We start from the raw sequence: 19,509 nt of genomic DNA on the forward strand, positions 1-19,509 counted from the left end.
ATAATACAAAAAGACAAATACTTTAACACAAAAAAATTATTTGTTGTTATGAAAATAACACATTATTATATAAAATACAACATATATCCAACACAAAAGGACCATTAGTTGAACACTATTTTTTTTTCGACAATCTCACACATGTCATAAGAAAATACAAGGCATTTATAGGCATTCACCTTTTATATTTGTGATGATACATTTTATATTTGTGATGATACATATTATTGATATGGTTTACTTTATGCATATACATTTGTACCCCAATAGTTGTACACATAAGAATACGATGTGTACACTAAGATATCAATGTTTATTCAAGTAAGCACATTATGTTTTGAGTGACACACACATATTAGATAGCTATGATATTTTGTTTGAGATAAAAAGTTATTTATTTCACTCATTAATGAATTCATTTATTTATTTTTCTATAACATTTATAAGTTTTCATCTGTTCAAGTATTGGTATATTTTTTATCAACATTTGAATTTTTTTATATTTACAAATAGATCAACTAATTACAATATATAGTAAAAATGTGTTGGAAGATTGGATTCTATGTTCACGATAGGGTGATCGACTATTGGGACCCGCTCAACTATTGGGTCCTCTCCCCTAATCAGGTTCAGATTTTGTTGTTTTGTTTCCTAAATTCCTAGTGGGAATGGAGAAAGGGTGGTTTAAATTTATTATTTGGGACTTGAGTGGAAGTGGAAAACAATGGAAGTTTTTTTCAAGGTTGAACTTGCATAGAAATAGTGACATTGAGAATGTTTTTGTCTGGGGATTAGAATGAAGGAATGATGGTAATGTTAAAAAGTTTGACAAATAGGAGACATTTTCAAGAGGATGGGTTTTTCTTTATAGAGGTCTAATGTTTCACTTTTTCAATATTGTTTTAGATGTGGTGAGTGTTCTATTTGTTCTCGTGAGATATGGGTTCTTGTGAACCTTTTTTCGTGAAAAATGAATGAGTGAGTTTGACTCGAAAACTATACACTTGAAAACTAAATTGTGGTATTGTTATTGGGATTCAACTATGTAGTTTTTTGAGTCAAACTCATTGACTCGTGATTCATGAGTATTGGTTCACATAAACCTATCTCTCATGAGAGTGAATGGAACACTTAAATTGGTGAGCTTAAGGGGCTTTCTAATGAATGTTGCATAAGGCACAACACTTGTTGAAGGGTTTGCAAATGGGTTGCAAGAAGAGTGGGTTTAATTGTGGAGGAATCTTCAAGCTAGAGTAGTATTGGGATGGGTGACCTACTGGGAAGTCTTGGTGTTTCACCCCCTATGTGCATCACCTAGATGCAATGAGTGGGAAGTTTTTCACTAATTCTAATGAGATGGAATCATGGGTCAATGAGTTTGACTCAAAAAACTACACTGTTGAATCTTAATAGCAATAACACAATTTCGTTTGTTTTGGAAAATATCTCCTTCTTATCAAGCAATATCATGATCAAAAGTTTGTTTTAGGATGACAATTATTTTTTTCAATATTGTAACGAAGATGAGTATGGTTTATATTGATACTAGCGATCATTTTTTTAAATTAATGGTAATGATAATGACAAATTGGTTTAATATTTGCAATAATGATGAGAAGAGAAAAGTGGTGATGGCAAATGTTAAGACTTTGTAGATTAAATTGATCTATATGGTTTGTTAGAACAATGTTTCATAATTTTATTTTTGTTCTTATACATTTTATATAAAAATTGTGACACTTTCTAATTGTATGAATGAGAGTTAAAAAAACTACAATAGTCATAAGTGTCGATATAATGAAATATAAGACAAATGGATAAATAGTATGAGTAATTTTATCAATAGCTTAAAGAGTTAGTTATCTAGAGACACAACATTTGCAAATTTAAAATTTATGTTGAGACTCCTTTTACTTTATCTACATTGTTACACCCCTCTTCCACTCGATTATCTTGCTATGTATTTTACAGTGTTATTTCACTTCGACATATGCAAAAAGGCTTTTTTGTCGGTAATGTTTAGTTTTTTTTAAGCCAAGATAAAAAATGGCCCAAACTATGGGTGGTAACAACTAGTGGTACTACCATCCCAAGGAACAAAAAAAAATGATCCATTATCCATTGACAAATATTATAAAACCCCAAGAAAATATTACACAAATTAAGCATTCAGTTTCGTAGCATCCTCTGAATAGGATTGTAGAATCATGTCAAAAGAGGCATTCTTACATTTCCTAAATTTTCTCCCCTTGTCGTATGTCACCCATGTTCTAAATTGGTTGCCTACTTTTTTCATCTAAATATTTTGACTCCCTAATATTTTTCATTGTACATGACTCCAATTACCTAGGTTAGATTATCCTCTAATATACTATGAACCCCTTCCAATCATTTCTTTTTCTTTTTCCTCCCCTTTGGGTGTTTTTTTTCTCTTTTGTTTGTGCTACCTCCCTAATGTCTTCTTTATACCAGTATTTAAATTGAGCTTTGTAGGTTGATCTTCCTAAGTAAGGCGCTCTAGAGGTTATGCAGCACTTTCTCAGTAACAACCTATGAGAAACTTCATTGCTTCTCACCCTTCTTCTCAACTGTATAGTTTTTATACAAGACATCTTTCCACCAAAGAATCCTTCTCAACTAGTTTATCTTTGTCATATTGTGCAGTGATTTGACCTAGTTGGAAGCTCCTTCTATAATGAAGGGAATGCATTTAATAATCCATAAGCTTAATCCAACAACCTTTTGACATTTTTTTTTAGATTTCAATAGGAAGCCCTGTAGATATTTTTATTTTAACTAAGATACAAGCATATGTTGAGTGAAATAGATTTGAATTGTTTTCATCCAAAAACAAACAAAAAATATATATCGTAAAGAATTTTAAAATGCCTCTAATGAAGAATCAACTGGAAATGAAGGGGGGGATTAGGGAGCATTACCTAGATCAAAATCTTGTCAAAAAACTTTTGTAAAAGGGCAGAAACCATGATGTAGTTTCAACATCGAGGGAAACTTATCTTCCGAACTTTGCAAATGCTCACACTAAACCTTGTTTTTATCATAACAAAAATAGCTAATAAGAAACCCTTCTTCGTAGATTATATTTGGACACAACGTCAATAATAGGCTCCCAATATTTAGAAGTCCACATATGTAGCTCTTTCAAGCTTGGTCACAGGCGTCTAAAACATCCTATCACACCCAAATCATAAAAGACTAGAATATTGTGATCAATCTCTTTTAAGGTCACTACATTCAAGTCAAGATCCACTACCTTAGTTGACGGAGTTAAAAGAGAACCCAAATCACCCGCTTGCTTATGATGCATCCTAGCTTGTTGCATATTTGAAAGGTGTCTATCATAGCCCTAAGTCATTTTTTTCATCGAAGGTCTATTATGCTCTCACATCCACTAGCAACATCACTAGTACTAAGGTTCACAAAACTCCATGGAATTGTAATTGTCCTCCAAGTATGGAACTAAAGCATCGTCAAGTAGAGAGGGTGACATCTAAATAAGGATCAATATGGCACCTAAAGCTCTTAATATATATCACTTATAAGGTTTAAACCTAGTTTTGCAGTTTAGGACCAAGTGTCCAAGGCATCAACTAGAGAGGGTCAATCGCATTGTTATGGATATTATTTTTCTTTACTCTAAGTCATTCAATTAGAATACCTAACTTTATTTTGAGCTTAAATAAGACATAGGGCACATATGTGCTAAGACCGCAACTTGGAATCAAGTTAATTTTCAATTTAATTATCTCAACGATGCAAAGCTCACATATTTATGTATTATGTGAAGTGAGAAATGTGTGTGCATGTTTGCATGTTTTGAAATGCATACATATGTTGTAATAAATATATGCATACATGAATATGTATATTTGTGTGTATGCATATATGAATATTGCATCATCTTAAATTTTAAGCATTTGTGTGCTCTATAATTTAATGATTGTTAAGCACCCTCCTTAGTGTATCTACGTTATACCTTTATATTATAACATTTTACAATTAAAGTTGGTTCGCATGTTATTCAATTCCATTCGATTTCCCTCTCTCATTGGTGTGAATGTTGAGGTAGAATTTTATCTTTATGCATCCAAATCTAATTTTATCTCTTTAACTTCTGCAAAACTCAAGGTAGGATCTAATTTCTATGCATCATCCTCTATTTTTCCTCCAATTACAAAATCTATTTCCCTCTTGGGTCCTATCTAGGTGATTTTAAGATTTGAATGCATTTATTATTACTTTTAATGGCCATCTTTTGATTTTTCTCCACACTACTTAACAGTTTTGAAACCCTACAATTTCACCTAAATTAACCCTTTTAGGTATAGGTCAAATCACATTCAACGTATATTAGTTAAGGTTGACCCACCTTCGACCTAATCTTTGGGCTTTAATTTTGGTGGATTTCAAGTTTGACACAAGGTGTTTTCAGTTTTCTTGCCCAATGAGATCAGCCTTCACAAATTTAGAGTTTGAGATCAATATAAAAGCAACTCATTTGCTTTATTTTTACATGAGAGTTTACGATCAAGCAAGGTGGAATTCCCAATTTGACAACATGTAATTACAAGGTGGAAGCCCTAATTTGAATTTATCTATTTGAAGCAAGGGTTGATTATTGAAACACTTTAATCAAGCATGTATAATCTAAATCGAGCATTCAAGACATAATTTCCTACACTGTGAAGTTACAAATGAATTTTGAAGATGAGTAGGTTTACTTTTTCCCTTAGGGGCTTGGTATGATTTCCTTGTTATTTTCAAATCCATACCTTGTCACTTCATATTTACATGATCACATTTTCATGCATCTAAGTACATATTAATTGCATTTTCATACGAGGGTTTTGTTGGGTGGATATTTTGCAACCTACAAATTGTACACATTTTGTTGCAACATAGGAGCACTAGCTATAGCGTGTGAGACAAAGTCTCTCCCACCTTAAAGGGAAGGCTTCACCTTCTCACTATTACTTGGATATAATCAAGGTAAGAAAAACGTTTAGAGATATTAAAAGGGGTGCTACTTGTATTCTTTCCTCTTTTTCAAGACAGAATCCACTTACTCGCAGAGTAGGTAATGAGTGAGATGGATCTCTTAACCACACTTCTATCTTAAAATTGGAACAATGATACAGATAAATTCACATCAACTCACAGGTTGATTGAAAGTGTACTGAATTAGATTTATTTCTATTGATTATACTATAAGTATGGCTATGGGGCTCATAGACTCTTATGCGATCCTTTAAAAATGTGTCTCTACTATTGGGGTGCACAAACTTCCAAAAATAGATGACTTCTAAATTCTAAACTTATATGTCATTTCAGCACACAAACATAAAAGTAACTTATTCCACTAAGATGAGTGAACTAAGAAAGCAATGCAAATTATAATCATAGCTTCTAATTTATATTACCATAATCGTTTCTAGTCATAGCTTTGAACCAAGTTATTTCTTATATTCACATTGCTCTTGATAAAAACAAGATTTGCATGAACTAAAGAGAGTAACACAAATTGTAGTCACAACTTCCAATTTGTACTACCATAATCATTCCAGACATAGCTTCGAAACAAATTGATTCTTCTATTCACTTTTCTTTAAAACTTGTACAACAAATCACAATTGTGATTGTACAAATTCTACGGATCTTTCTTGCATATAAAAAGATGATTATTTACAATGGGCACTCCTTTATATAGGAAAAGTGGTGAGAGAAAAGAGGACAATAAGGTGGGAGAAACTCAACCACCTTGACTAAGTCAAATAAGAAAAAAAGACTTATACAATTACATGACTAAAGGCACATTCAATTCTATCGCATGCAAATCAATTACACACAACATGTCTTTTGAGCAAAATCAAAATGTTTGAGGTGTCACAAGATCCTATATCATGAGTCATTGATTCACTCTGAAAATTATGGTATTGAATCTTTTAATAGCCTCATTATTCTCTTTGATAAATTACCAATTGTCATTTTAGAATTTGATGTAATCAAGACTTTTCTCATTCCACAGTTGTTGTGAATTCTCCTTTGTTAGATTTGTATGTTCTGGAATTTTTGGCACTTTGAAAACATTATCAATGATATCCAAATGTTAACTCAGAACAACTTCTCATCAACATCTTTAACTGATTTTTTATTTTATTTTATTTATACATAATCAAAATGTTTGGCCCATTCCCACACAAGCTTAGGTTATAGGGAACATGTTCAGAAAATGAAGACCACATGAATTCCTACTTCTTTTGATTTGAAGCATTTCTTCTCGACAAGATGTATCTACTCTTTGAATAAATTTTGACATATCTTGACTTGAAGATCTCACTACAACATGAGAATCCCAAAGAGTAAAAACATATTTCAATGGGATTACATCCATAAGGGTTTCAAGATTCATACGATGATGGTTGATCCTGGAGGATGTGTTCTAACTATGATTTAGATACTTTTTGAACACTTAGGTAGGCTAGAAATGATATGATTAACTTCTATTTTGGACAAAAATAACCCGAATCAAGCTTTTCCAAGTGGATTACATATGGGCAAAATGTGGCTCTATGGCTAAGAATGCAAGTAGATGTAGTTTGAAAGCATGTGGATAGGAAAATTTATGTTTTAAAATGAGAGTTTTCCCTAAATTGGGATTTAGAGATGCACTTACATGTAGTGAAAACTAATATTTTTTAGTTGTGTAAATGTGTAATTGAGGTTTTATAGTCTGATTGCATATTTGGAAAATATGAAGTTGGAAAAATTAGGAGATGGAATGAATCTGAAGGTTGGAAATGTGGATGGATACTTGCATTCTTTGGGAGAACTTTCATCATTTGCTTTACAGGCAGACCATAAACAAAATAGAACCAAGAATACAAAGCATATACAAAAACAAGAAATAAAAATATAGAAAATATGTCTTTCTTTAACTCAACTTGATTGTAACCTACCTAATTTAAACTAGCCAATAATGCAAGTTTTTATATGAAACCATTTACTGGCTCAACAAAATAGCTACTTTTTTAGCAGCTTGTAGTACCTTGCATGTTCACAAGTAACATCACGTAGATGGAACATGAACAACTAGAATAATGATGTCAATGCCATATGTAAAACCTCTTGGTAGAGATCAAAAAATTAACCTTTTTTAGATGAAGCTTGTGTATTGCTTCTCCAATATAGGTCCATGAATTCAAAGTGCTCTTGTAGAACTGAACATGCTTCTTTGACTTCCTTTTCCATTATATTTGTATGTTTAGGTACACATGGAATGGATATGTTTTTGTTAGCCTCCAATCAAGCAAGATGTCAAATAGTACATCTCCTTGAATGAACAAATTCTAGACTTTTCTTATCAACTGCAACTTTCTTGACTGGTTCATCAATTATTGATACCTCAAGCGAATCAAGAAAACCTAGCTCATGTGTTTTTGGTAATGACCTGATTGCACTACATACCTCAACATTTTGCAGATAAACTCCATATTTGGGGTAATCTTTATTGTTTATAATAAATTCATTTTCGAGCTTCGCGATATAAAAATATGCAATGTGCACCCAAGTTCATGACCTTGAGACGCAAATACATCATTTTCATCTTAATTAAAACTTGATAGTATGTCCACTTTTATAACATAATTATTTTGAACCTTAGAATAATTGTTTTCCTTCCTCATCTTTTCATCACTAACCTTTTGAGACTACATAAACCAGTTATTAGAGTTGCCAATAATGTGTTCTTCCTTTTCCTGGAAGATGACAACAACATCACTAAATTTGAATATGGGATGCTTTACTATTGTCTTTGATAATGGTTCCTTAATCGCTTCTTTGATGGTGAAGTTAACGTTTGTTGATTGCCAATAATAAAACTACTAGGAATAGTTGGAAGAGGCCTCCTTTGTACATCTTCGTTAGGAACAAAGAACATTGCCTTGAGCTATTTTCTTTTTTAGGGCAAGTGACTCATTTTATAACTACTATACTACATGATATGTCCTTGTGTTGGAAGAAGATGAACTAGAAGAAAGATAACTTTCTTCAAACCCACTTGCTTTGATTCTTATCTTTCCTAGCAAGAATGAGATCATCTTCAATTTCAACGTTGATGTTTGTAAAGATACATGAGTAGTTGGGGCTACTCTTCTTAATAGAAAAATGACTTCACAATTTTGAGCATTGACAAAGAAACACTTCAAATTTGTAGGTGTAGGTTGAGAAACAACTAGAATTATTCATGATAATTTGTCAAAATGATATACAAATTCACGCATAGGCATGAGAGATGACTTCTTCAACTGAGTAAGTTGGGCCAATAATGCAAAAGCATCTTCAGGAGGCTTGAAACTTTCCTCAAACTTGGTTATGAGAGTAGTTCAGTTTGTGATAGTTTTTAGAGTAATTAGGTATTTTCTAATTAACTCTACTTTACTTAAGCTAAACTTTAGACATATAATAATTAATTTTATTGTTAAATATTATTATGTAACCTAGGTTAGAACTTTTTTTTGGTCTCAATCTCCTTTATAAGGACAATCTCTTTTTGTAATTATTCATTGAGGATTTTCATTGTTGATAATAACAATCTACATTTTTGCTCATCAAGAATGTCTCGTCTATGGATCTAGCAATTTTTGCCTACATAACTTTTTGCTTATCTATTTTCTAACAAGTTTTTGCATGCAAGTGATTCTTGGGATATGTGGGGTTGAGCTTTCACCAACTTCAACATGGTATTAGAGCTCTAGATCTTCATTCCCCTATTCTATTTTTGAGAGATTTGGCATCAATTTTTAGATATGAGCTTTTAGCAAATTTTTATTGGATCTAGGGGTCACTATTTTTCAAGGCACTTTGAGCAAAAATAGACATCGCCATTGAGCTCAGAGCACTCAAAAACCCCCATTTCTGTATAAAATATGTCCAGTTTGGACATTGTTGAAATCTAAAGCAAAAATTTATTGCACCCAGGTTGTTTTGACCTAGGCACAAAAATCGAAGCAACAATTTTTTGTTTTTATTTATCAAATAATTTAATTGTAATTTTTTTGTTAAAAAGTGCATGTGATCTTCAAAGGTGGAGGTGTCAGAATTTGATAGATCTTTGTCACCATCCATCTCTGCCAACTTTATGTCTCATCATTGATTGCACCCGGATCTTTATGTTTGGTGTGATTGTTATGAAGTTTAATGCCCATGTAGATAGTCTTGGGCCCCATGATTGGTCATAGTTTTTGCACCTTCAATTCAGAGTTTGCACATTGTGGGTATGGGTTTGGAGTTCGTGCATGCTTTCTGTGGTGGTCTTAACATGAATGGTGGTGAGAATTGGTGAATAGGCAGCTTGTTGTCATAAATTGGTGGCATTTTTATCTCTTGCACCACCTTTTTTGGGTGCTAATTGGGCTTCCTTTTGGCCTTATTGCCTCATTCTTGGCATCCACTCATTCTTTTCCCTCTTTTAATTTTTTGGGGAATGGACATGGATTAGTTTTCTTTATGCAGAAAGCAAGTAAAGAATGATACTAATTAAACTTTGAAACAATTGAGATTGGCAGAGATAATGCAGCAACCCAGCAAGAAAGTTTAGTTCTCTATTGGTAGTATGGTGCTTGGCAGAATGGGTTTTTATGGGATTCAAATTCGTAATCCATGGGCATTTAGGTCAGTTAATTTGGGGCAGAGGAGGGGGCAAACTTTGTGTTTGGGACCCATGCATATGCTTTGATATCTACTCTTCCCTAGTGGCAAACTTGGTATGGGCTACGAGTTTGGTCTTGGTACCATGTAATTGACCTCCAACCTCCATGTTCAGTGCCTCCATGTGTGCTCCATATGGACAGGTGTCAGGAATTCTCCATGTCCGGTATGGTGTTATTTATTGCCGATGGAATTCTCAATGTGCTTTTCTTGTTCATTTGAATGCTCACTTGTGGGTCCCTGTCCATCTCAACACCTTTGCACATGGATTGTGCTCCACCTCTGATTTGGAGCCTTTTTTGACCACGCATGTAAGTGTTGTCCCCGCACCATCACAAAATTGTGGAAAGATTCATTTTTACTACCTGGATAATACTGGTCAAGAGAAGTTTGGTGGGCTATGTGATGGCAACTACATTCATGGACGGTGTGCAATTTTGGGCATCTCACTCAGCTCCATCATGGACAAGCAACCTTTAGTGTTGAATTTACCAATTTTGGGCCCCTACACATGCCCATGAATGTCTATTTTTTTGGTTGATTGGGACCTTTTCCTTGTTTATTGGTGTGATTCTTTTTGTGGGGCATATTTGATTGGGGGCACCACCAACCACCTTCATACTTGGTCCTTGCTCTTCACAAAATTCATGTGGAAGAGTGTGATTTTATTTGTGATTGGAAGCACCATGTCACACTCTTGAAATGCACATGGGCTTGAAATGTGCTTGTCAAAACTTAGCCAACATTTTTTGTTGGGTTGAATTTATGGTTTTTGGCCCTACATCAACACCTTCAAATCATGTTCACCATTCATATACATGGAAGAAACCCCTCATGCCTATGTGGAATTCACATCATCAAAATGGAAGCTTTTTTTAAAGGTGTAGGCCCCAATTTTTTTCCCCATCAATACCTCTATCATGCAATGTTGGAGTTGGGTTTAATTTTTTTGCCACTTCCTATTTGTGTCAAATCAGACGACATTGAAAAATGATAGCACACTTTTTTTTGGCAAGTGAAAATCTTATGGCCACCGGGTTTTTTTTCTTAGATTTGGCTCTTATTTTCGTTGGTTTGCATTTTTTTTTTTTGACACATGTTCTTGGCCACCAAATTTATTTTTTGGCACCGACCCTTTGCTCAACAAGTGTTTCCAATGGTTGGATTAATTTTTTTTGGTAGGGGTCATTTTTTAGGCATTTTTTGCCTTGATGACTATTTGACTATCAAATTTGGGCTCGTCATTTGCTGATGTTAGTGCCATGTTAGCATTGCATCTGCACTTTTGTCACCTCTTCAGGCTATGTTTGGACCTACCTTTTTTTTTTTACTCATATTTTAGGCATACAAGCTGCATTTTCTAAAAATGAGATATCACCGAAAAGTTGGTTCTGAGCTCATCATAGTGGTACAATTAGTTTTTAGTTTTGATACTTTTTAATTGGAATTTTCTACTATCAATGTCAGGGGTATAGTTTTGCACTCTGGGAAGTAATCTTGAGCATCTGATCTTTGATTTGGGAAATATTTATATCATTGGAAAGGTCTTTCTAAGCTCTTTTCAGTGATGCTAGTTGTTTTTCCAAATTCTACTCCAGGCACATACTATTCAGTCTTTTGCATTTTTGCATTCTAGTGCATATTGTTGTTGTTTCAGGTTCAAGGATCAATTTTTTTGCTTCAAATGTTTCGTCATGACTTGTATTATCTATTGTATTAGTCTTATGTCTCTTCTAGCCTATTTATACATCATTTTATGCATTCTTGCAAACACACTGAAATAAAGTGCCATATTGCATCTATATTTTTGTTTTAGTAGTTTTGCCTTGTTTTGCCTTCTGATAAGAGTAGTGTCATCTGAGGACACTCATACAGGTTATTAGGATTCACCATATCTTGTGCCCTATTATTTATGCACTACTCTAATTAAAATGCAATGGGGGGTTGATTTTTCGCCTTTGTTTTCCATCTTCCTTTGTCTAGTAAGTGTCCCTTTCACAACATTAGCCTCATGGCGTGTCTGAGATTGATCACCTCAGTACACACGTATGTATTATTTTGTGCATCTTGATTGCAGTTCCTTGACATGCAGCTATTTTGGCCCACTTTTCCAATTGCTTGTCACCACACCCTTGTCTACATTAAGGGGAGTTTTTATATTGTTTCATGCTTCCTTGGTTTGATTGATCAACTCTTTAGGCTTTGGTGTTTCATGCCATATATATATATATATATATATATATATATATATATATATATATATATATATATATATATATATATATATATATATATATATATATATATATATATATATATATATATATATATATATATATATATATATATATATATATATATATATATATATATATATATATATATATATATATATATCTCTTTGAATTCAGTTATTTTCCTTTCTGTGCATCCTAATTTGATGCAGATTATAGTCTTCTCTACCTAGTTGGGTTCTATTTCAATGGAGGTTCTTCAGATGAATAGTTCCTTTTGACAAAGCTTTGTAACTTCTACGTGCTTTAGTGGTGTTCTACATGAATATATTTTGTTCTTATCTTCTATGACATTCCCTAGTTTGGAGGCTTCTTCAGTACTTCACTAGTTTCTTTCAACATGTTTTCCATCTCTTTTTGGAGTAGGGTTTTTCCCATGTGGTTTTCTCTATTTCTCCTCTTTTCAAAGATTTGGTTGTGCTTGGGTACCTCATCAAGCCTTGTTTTTGGGCCCAAATCTACTTTCATTAGCAGTTTCTAGGTTTTTAGCTACTCCCTAAGTTTATCTTAAGGGGGGGTGTTAGAGTAATTAGATATTTTTTAATTAACTCCAATTTACTTAAGCTAAATTTTAGGCATATAATAATTAATTATTATTATGCAACCTAGGTTAGAGCTTTTTTTTGGTTTCAATCTCTTTTATAAGGATGATCGCTCTTTATAAGTATTCACTGAGACAATTAATTGTTGATAATAGCAATCTACTTTTTTGCTCATCAAGATTGTCTCATCTATGGATCTAGAAATCTCAGCCTCCATAGCTTTTTGCTTCTCTCTTCTGTAAAAGGTGTTTGCATGTAGGTGATTCTTGGGAGCTATGGGGTTGAGCTTTCATCAAATTCAACAATAGTATATGGTGGTAAATGATAAAAACCAATCAATAGTAATGCCTTGGAGAGTTTCCAAAAATAATCTTATAGACACGTCCTCTTATATATATATATATATATATATATATATATATATATATATATATATATATATATATATATATATATATATATATATATATATATATATATATATATATCACCATGACTACCGCATGCAATGTAAAAAGCAACAACATGTTCATCAAGATGTTATTGTTCATCACCAAAGAACTTGATAAAACTATTTCACGAGCCATTAGGAAGAGAATGTAGAGGCGAAGCTAGATTTCATGATCCAAAAGTATACCCAAGGACCTTGCTCCATTTACATGTCCCTAGTAAATGTTAGAAACAACTACAAGAAATAAAATTACAATGAATATTTATAGTGAAAAAAGGACATGGGTATGCTTCATGTGAAAGTGTGAGGCTCTCAAATTCACATTGTATCCCTGATGGACTTGGCAAAAACTATTGGGTGGATATTTTGCAACTGATTATTTGTATACCTTCTATCACAAAATAAGAGTACCAGCCACAACGTATGAGACAAAGTTTCTCCTACCTTAAAGGGAAGGCTTCCTCTTCTCACTATTACTTGGATCAACTCAAGATTAGAGTTATTAAAAGGGGTGTTACTTATATTCTTTCCTTTTCCAAGAAAGAATCCACTTACTCACGGAATGGGTAATGAGCAAGATGGATATCTTAATTACACTTCTATCTTAAAATTGGAACAATAATACTGATAAACTCACAAAAATTTATAGGCTAATTGAAAGTGTATCGACTTAGATCTGTATTTATTTTTTATACTAGAAGGATGACTACGGAGCTCACAGATTCCTATGCAATCCTACAAAAATGTGTCTCTACTATCGGAGCACATAGACTTCCAAAAGTAGATGAATTATAAATTCTAAACCTATAAGTTATTTCAGCACATAGACATAAAAGTAATTTATTCTAATAAGATGCATGAACTAAGAAAGTAATACAAATTATTGTCACAACTTCCAATTTCTACCACCACAATCATTTCTAGTTATAACTTCAAAACAAATTATTTCTTATATTCACTTAGCTCCATATACAAATAAAATTTTCCTGAACTAAAGAGAATAATAAATTTGTAGTCACAACTTCTAATTTGTACTACCACAATCATTTCTAGATACAACTTTGAAACTGATCGCTTCTTCTATTCACTTTTCTTTCAAACTTGTACAACAAAACACAATTATGATTCAAAAAATTCTCTAGAGCTTTCTTGCATATAAAAAGGTAATTATTTACAATGAAGGAAACTCCTTTATATAGGCAAAGGAGTTAGAGAAAAGAGAAGAAAAAGGTGTGAGAAATTCAAAAGAGGACTTATTCAATTACATGATTGAAGGCATGTGTAATTTGATTGCATGAAAATTAATTGCACACAATATGTCTTCGGAGCAAAATGATGCAAATTTTGGAGTTATCAAGAGTTCCTATCTTCTGAGTCACTACAATCACTCTGACAACCATGGCGTTGAATCTATTGATAGCCTCCTAATTCTCTTGGATGAATTTCTAGCTGATATTTGAAAACTTATTGTAATCAATTGTTTTCTCATTCCATAGTTGTTATGAATTCTCCTTTATTAGATTTGTATTATCTGGAATTTTCAGCACTTTGAAAACCTTTTCAATGATGTTTGGATCTTAACTCAAAAAAACTCTCCCATTAGCATCTTTAACATTTATAAATAAATAAAAAATTATTTATTTTAAATCAAAATGCTTGGTTCGTTCGCACATAAACTCAAGTTCTAGGGAAGTCATTTGAAAAGTGGAGGCCAAATGAATTATTGCTTCTTTTGATTCAAAACATTTCTTCTCAACAAGATGTCCCTGCTCTTTGAATAAATTTTGATATATCTTGACTTGAAGAGTTCGCTCCAACATGACAAATCCAAAGAGTGAAAACATATTCCATTAGATTGAATCCATGAGCATCTTAAGGTTTAGACAATGATGGTAGATCCATCGAGGATAAGTGTTTTGAATGTGATTTAGATACTTTTTAAACACTTAGGTGTTGGACTAACCACCAACGTCCCCCTTTCGGATTCATGACATGGCTTAACTACCTCCTATGTTCTATAACTCTAGTGGTTGTATCAAGCATTGAAAGGTCAATATTTTGGTGCATCGACAACACTAGCTTGTAACAAGTGGTATCAGAGCTTGGTCATAGGTTTGAATCTCCTTAGGTAATGCTAAGGGGGGGATTGTTGGACTAACCACCAATGTTCTCCTTCAAGATTCATGACATAGATTAACTGCCTCTTGTGAACTCTATAAGTCTAGTGGTTGTATCGAGCATTGAAAGGTCAATCTTTTGGTGTAATGACAATGCTAGCTTATAACATTAGGTAGGCAAGAAGTGGTACAAAAAACTTCTATATTGGGTAAAAATGACCAAAATCAGGTTTTTCTAGCTGGATTGCATATACGAAAATTTGGCTCTTTGGTTAAGAATGCAAGTAGATGTAGTTTGAAAGGATGTGGATAGGAAACTTCATGTTTGAAAATTACATTTTTTTCCCAAAATAAGGATTTATAAATACATTTAAATATGGTGAAAACTCATCATTATTAACTTGTGTAAATGTGTAATCAGGATTTTAAAGTTGAATTACATATTTGGAAATTATGGAGTTGGTAAAATTTGGGGATGGAATGAATATGAAGGCTAGAAATGTGAATGGATATTTATGTTCTTTGGGAGAACTCTCGTTATTTTCTTACAAACAAAAAAAAACAAAATAAAAACAAGCACACAAAATATATACAAAAGCAAGAAATGAAATTGATGAACATTCCTCTTACTTTGACTCAACTTGATAAGTTTTAGCACTTCCCTCTTGTATGAATTTTTTTTTAGAAGGAAGAACCTTTGTATTTATGGAGAATGGTAGTTTTGGACTTATTTAATAACTTGGAACAAAATCTAGGGCTGCAACTAAATAAATAGAAAGAAAATAACAAAATAATGCATCAAATAAGCAAAATGATCAAGAAATACAAACCAAACCCAAATGTTACACTTACTTTGAGAGTAAAGAGAAAAAAAATTAGAGCAAGGAGAAGTTGGAATGAAACTCTCTTGTCCAAAATTAGGTTTTAGAAATGTGTTTGCATGTGTAAATCATACTTTTCATGTGAAAATGCATGTGTTAAATAATGCAAATGTTAGTGTAAATGCCTTAAAAATGCAAATTTTGGTTTGTAGAAGCAAATACATATGTTGAAAATTTAAAAAATGTAAACAACATGAGCATTTAACTCCACACATCCAAGAAAGATGCACTTTTCCAAGTGATTTGCATGTTGAAAATGGAAGTTCAAGTGTGGATCAGGCTTTTCTAGCCTCTATACATATGATGTGTTTCCTTTAAATACCCAAAATTAGAGTTCTTGTAAGCAAATGCATATTTTAAATTGCAAGGAAAGAGCTTTAAATTTGAATTGCAAAAAAAAGGTTGGTGGGGGGGAGGGGGGAGCATTGCATATTTTAAATATGATGCATATGTAATAAGGAGACACTTATAAACTCAAATGCCCAAATGGAGGGAAAACAATCATGTTAAAATGCAAGCATTTGGCAAATATTGGGTTTTTCTAGCCATTTACATATTTAAAATGACTTCTCCAATGCAAATCGAGATTTGCAAAATACATTGCATACTGCATATTGGCCTTACAATGCAAATTGCACCTTTGGACTCATTTATGTGTTTTAAAAACACACATAAAAGATAAAATCAATGTTTAAAAAATGTAATGCATGTAAAACCACCTAGCTAAGTTGTTTTGATGAGAAATAAGTATTTTTGCAAGGAAAAGTGTGGTTTCTAGAAGAAAATACATATTGCATATTCAAAAATATGTAATATGCAATATGCAATTGGCTCAAAAAGGTGTTATTTTCTTCTTGGTTCTAAAACCTGATTACACATGCACTTAAACCTTTATACCTTTTGATTAACAACTCTAGTAAAGTCCCGATATAGCTTTAAACAAGGGCATTATAGAAAGCAAAAGATTGAGGGAAACAAAAAGACAAAAGAAGTCCAAACAAACACTCAAAAATGCAAAAAGGACTTTGAAGGCCTCAAAAATCAACTATAGATTATCAAACTAAAAAAATAAAAGGGACTCGATGAGAAATTTTAGTAAGAAAACTCACTATGTGAATTGGGGAAGATTAATTGATCAACTTTTGCCAATTGTATAGTGGGTTACCTTAGATAAATATGAAACTTAATTGGAATAGTTTTGTATTGTTGCCTCCATTTTGTGATGACAAAATGAAGGACAATACGTTTCACTCTTTAGGGTTAAATCTTAGCCTTTATTAGATTCTTTACATTTTATATATTCATTCTAGGTACAAGAGCACTTCACACTTTCTACATTTCATAATGACTATCTATCAAGGAGGGAACTAACCAAAAAGGGGGCTCGACTAAGGCAAACCCCTATATAGTCACCCATAAACATACTTTTCCAAATTTGTAGGTTTTGAGATGCAGATTTAGGTTTAGATATGGGAACCTAATCTGAAGACTTTCTTATATCTAGTTTTATCTTTTGCATTCTGACAGTATGAGGTATATCAAATTTTCATCCTATACCTAGGTACTTAGGGTGCAGATTCTGTTGCAAAGCTGAAAAGAAATTTAGGAGAATTTTCTAGATCTGCTTTCTTTTTTACTTTGTTAGTTTTAGATATAGGTTGAGTTTTGACTTGTATCAATATGGGTTGGTCCATTTTCAAACTATTTCCAAAGCATAATGGAGAGTTGTAAATGTCAAGTTAGTAGTGTGTGCAAGAAAACTTAACCTGTTGGGAACAAGAGTAAACAAGCGCACATTAGTTGCAATAGATTCATCAAGTATTCAAAATAAAACCAACACAACTAATGCTATGCTTGATTTTTGTAACTCAAAGCAACCCAAAAGCAAAGTCCTCATGCAACCTCAAATAGCTCAACAATGGCACCCATGAGAGGCCCTGTTGGTGTGTTTTAGATTGGAAGGATGTTAGTGTGCTCTCCCAAAACACAACTATTTGAATCCCAAGGTTGTAAAATGCAAATGATAATGATCCTACACTAAGATGAATGGAGAATGCTTCAAACAATGGCTATGGAAGCAACCATGCTTAAGAGCATTCAAATGGATATGAGTGTGGAATGCAAGAAAGAAACTATGCTAACAATGCAAGTGAAATGAAAATCTATCAACTACTAAAGGTTAGTAACGATGCAACTATGAAAATCACTAAAAAGCTCTAATACCAAACTAGCATGATAACAATGCATATGAGGGAGATGAAAAATGCTTGAGACAAGGGCTCTATTTATAGGCTTGAGAGAGGCCTTGGTGAGGTGGCATCTATGTGGCATCCACATAGGTGCCACAAGGGAGACATGTAGGCAAGTCATGCAAGTGGTCAACATTCAAAGTTTGCTCACACATGTGTGAGCAAAATTGAAAAAAGGAGTGGGGGACAAAGGTGTAAGAGGTGTGAGAAGTGTGAGGGGTGTAGGAAGTGTGAGGATTCCTCACACATGTGTGAGCACACACTTACGAACTAAAAGGGGTTTAGCAAGGTGTTTAGGATAAATAAGTCGGATTAAGTAGTGGGTAGGCTTAGAAGGATGAAAGTGATGGGTGTAGAGTAAGTTTTAGGGTAGGTTTAAGACTAAATCAAATAGGATTTAATTTAATAATAGGCTTAGAGAATTTAATGAGATGAAGGAAATTAAATAAAAAAGATTTATTTAAAAGGGGATTTATGGAGGGTCATTCATTAAATAAATTTAACACATAGGGATGAAAGCATTTAAATTAAATTTAAATACATTAGGAAAGTGAACCTATTTAATTAAATAAATTTAATTGAATAAGTAGAAGAATATGACAAATATAATTTAATTAATAAATAATCAATTATAATATTAAGGGAAATATTAAATAAATTAATATAGTGTTTAGGACAATTTTAAGCATCTACATTTTGCCCCTCTTTGATTTGATGTCAGAACGATATTATATCAAAGAATATAAAATATAGGTTGCCCAGAGAGGATAGGAGTCCTAGGAGTGGTGTCGAAGTGACGACAGGGGAGGAGGGTGCCCTCTCACAAAAATAGTGCAAAAAGAAAATTTTGGGCAATTTTCACAAAAAGGTCTTTGGAAGAAAGGAATTACAAAAAAAAAGGGAATAAATGAAGACTGTACATGACTTGTGGGTAAACAGGGGATTGACACGGCTTGGAAAAGACACAGGCTCGAAAGGGGGCCTTGTACCTATATAAGCCTCCAAGGGGCTCAAGGAAGAGTCATTTGCACACTTAGAGAGCAAAGAACCAGAGTGAGTATGGACCTCATCGATAGATTACAACTTGGCAAGTGCATCCGAGAGCACTAGAGACGGGGCAGTCTCCGCCCTGTCATCTGTGCAGATGACAAAACAGAGATCGGGTGGTTTGCGGAGACAATAGGATCTATCTTGTCATCTACGATGACAAAAGGGGGATGGGAGGTCTGCGAAGACGACAGGATACATT

Source organism: Cupressus sempervirens, chromosome 6, assembly GCF_028749045.1.
Source record: "Cupressus sempervirens isolate cs-2001-9-10 chromosome 6, ASM2874904v1, whole genome shotgun sequence".
Classification (NCBI taxonomy): Eukaryota; Viridiplantae; Streptophyta; class Pinopsida; order Cupressales; family Cupressaceae; genus Cupressus; species Cupressus sempervirens.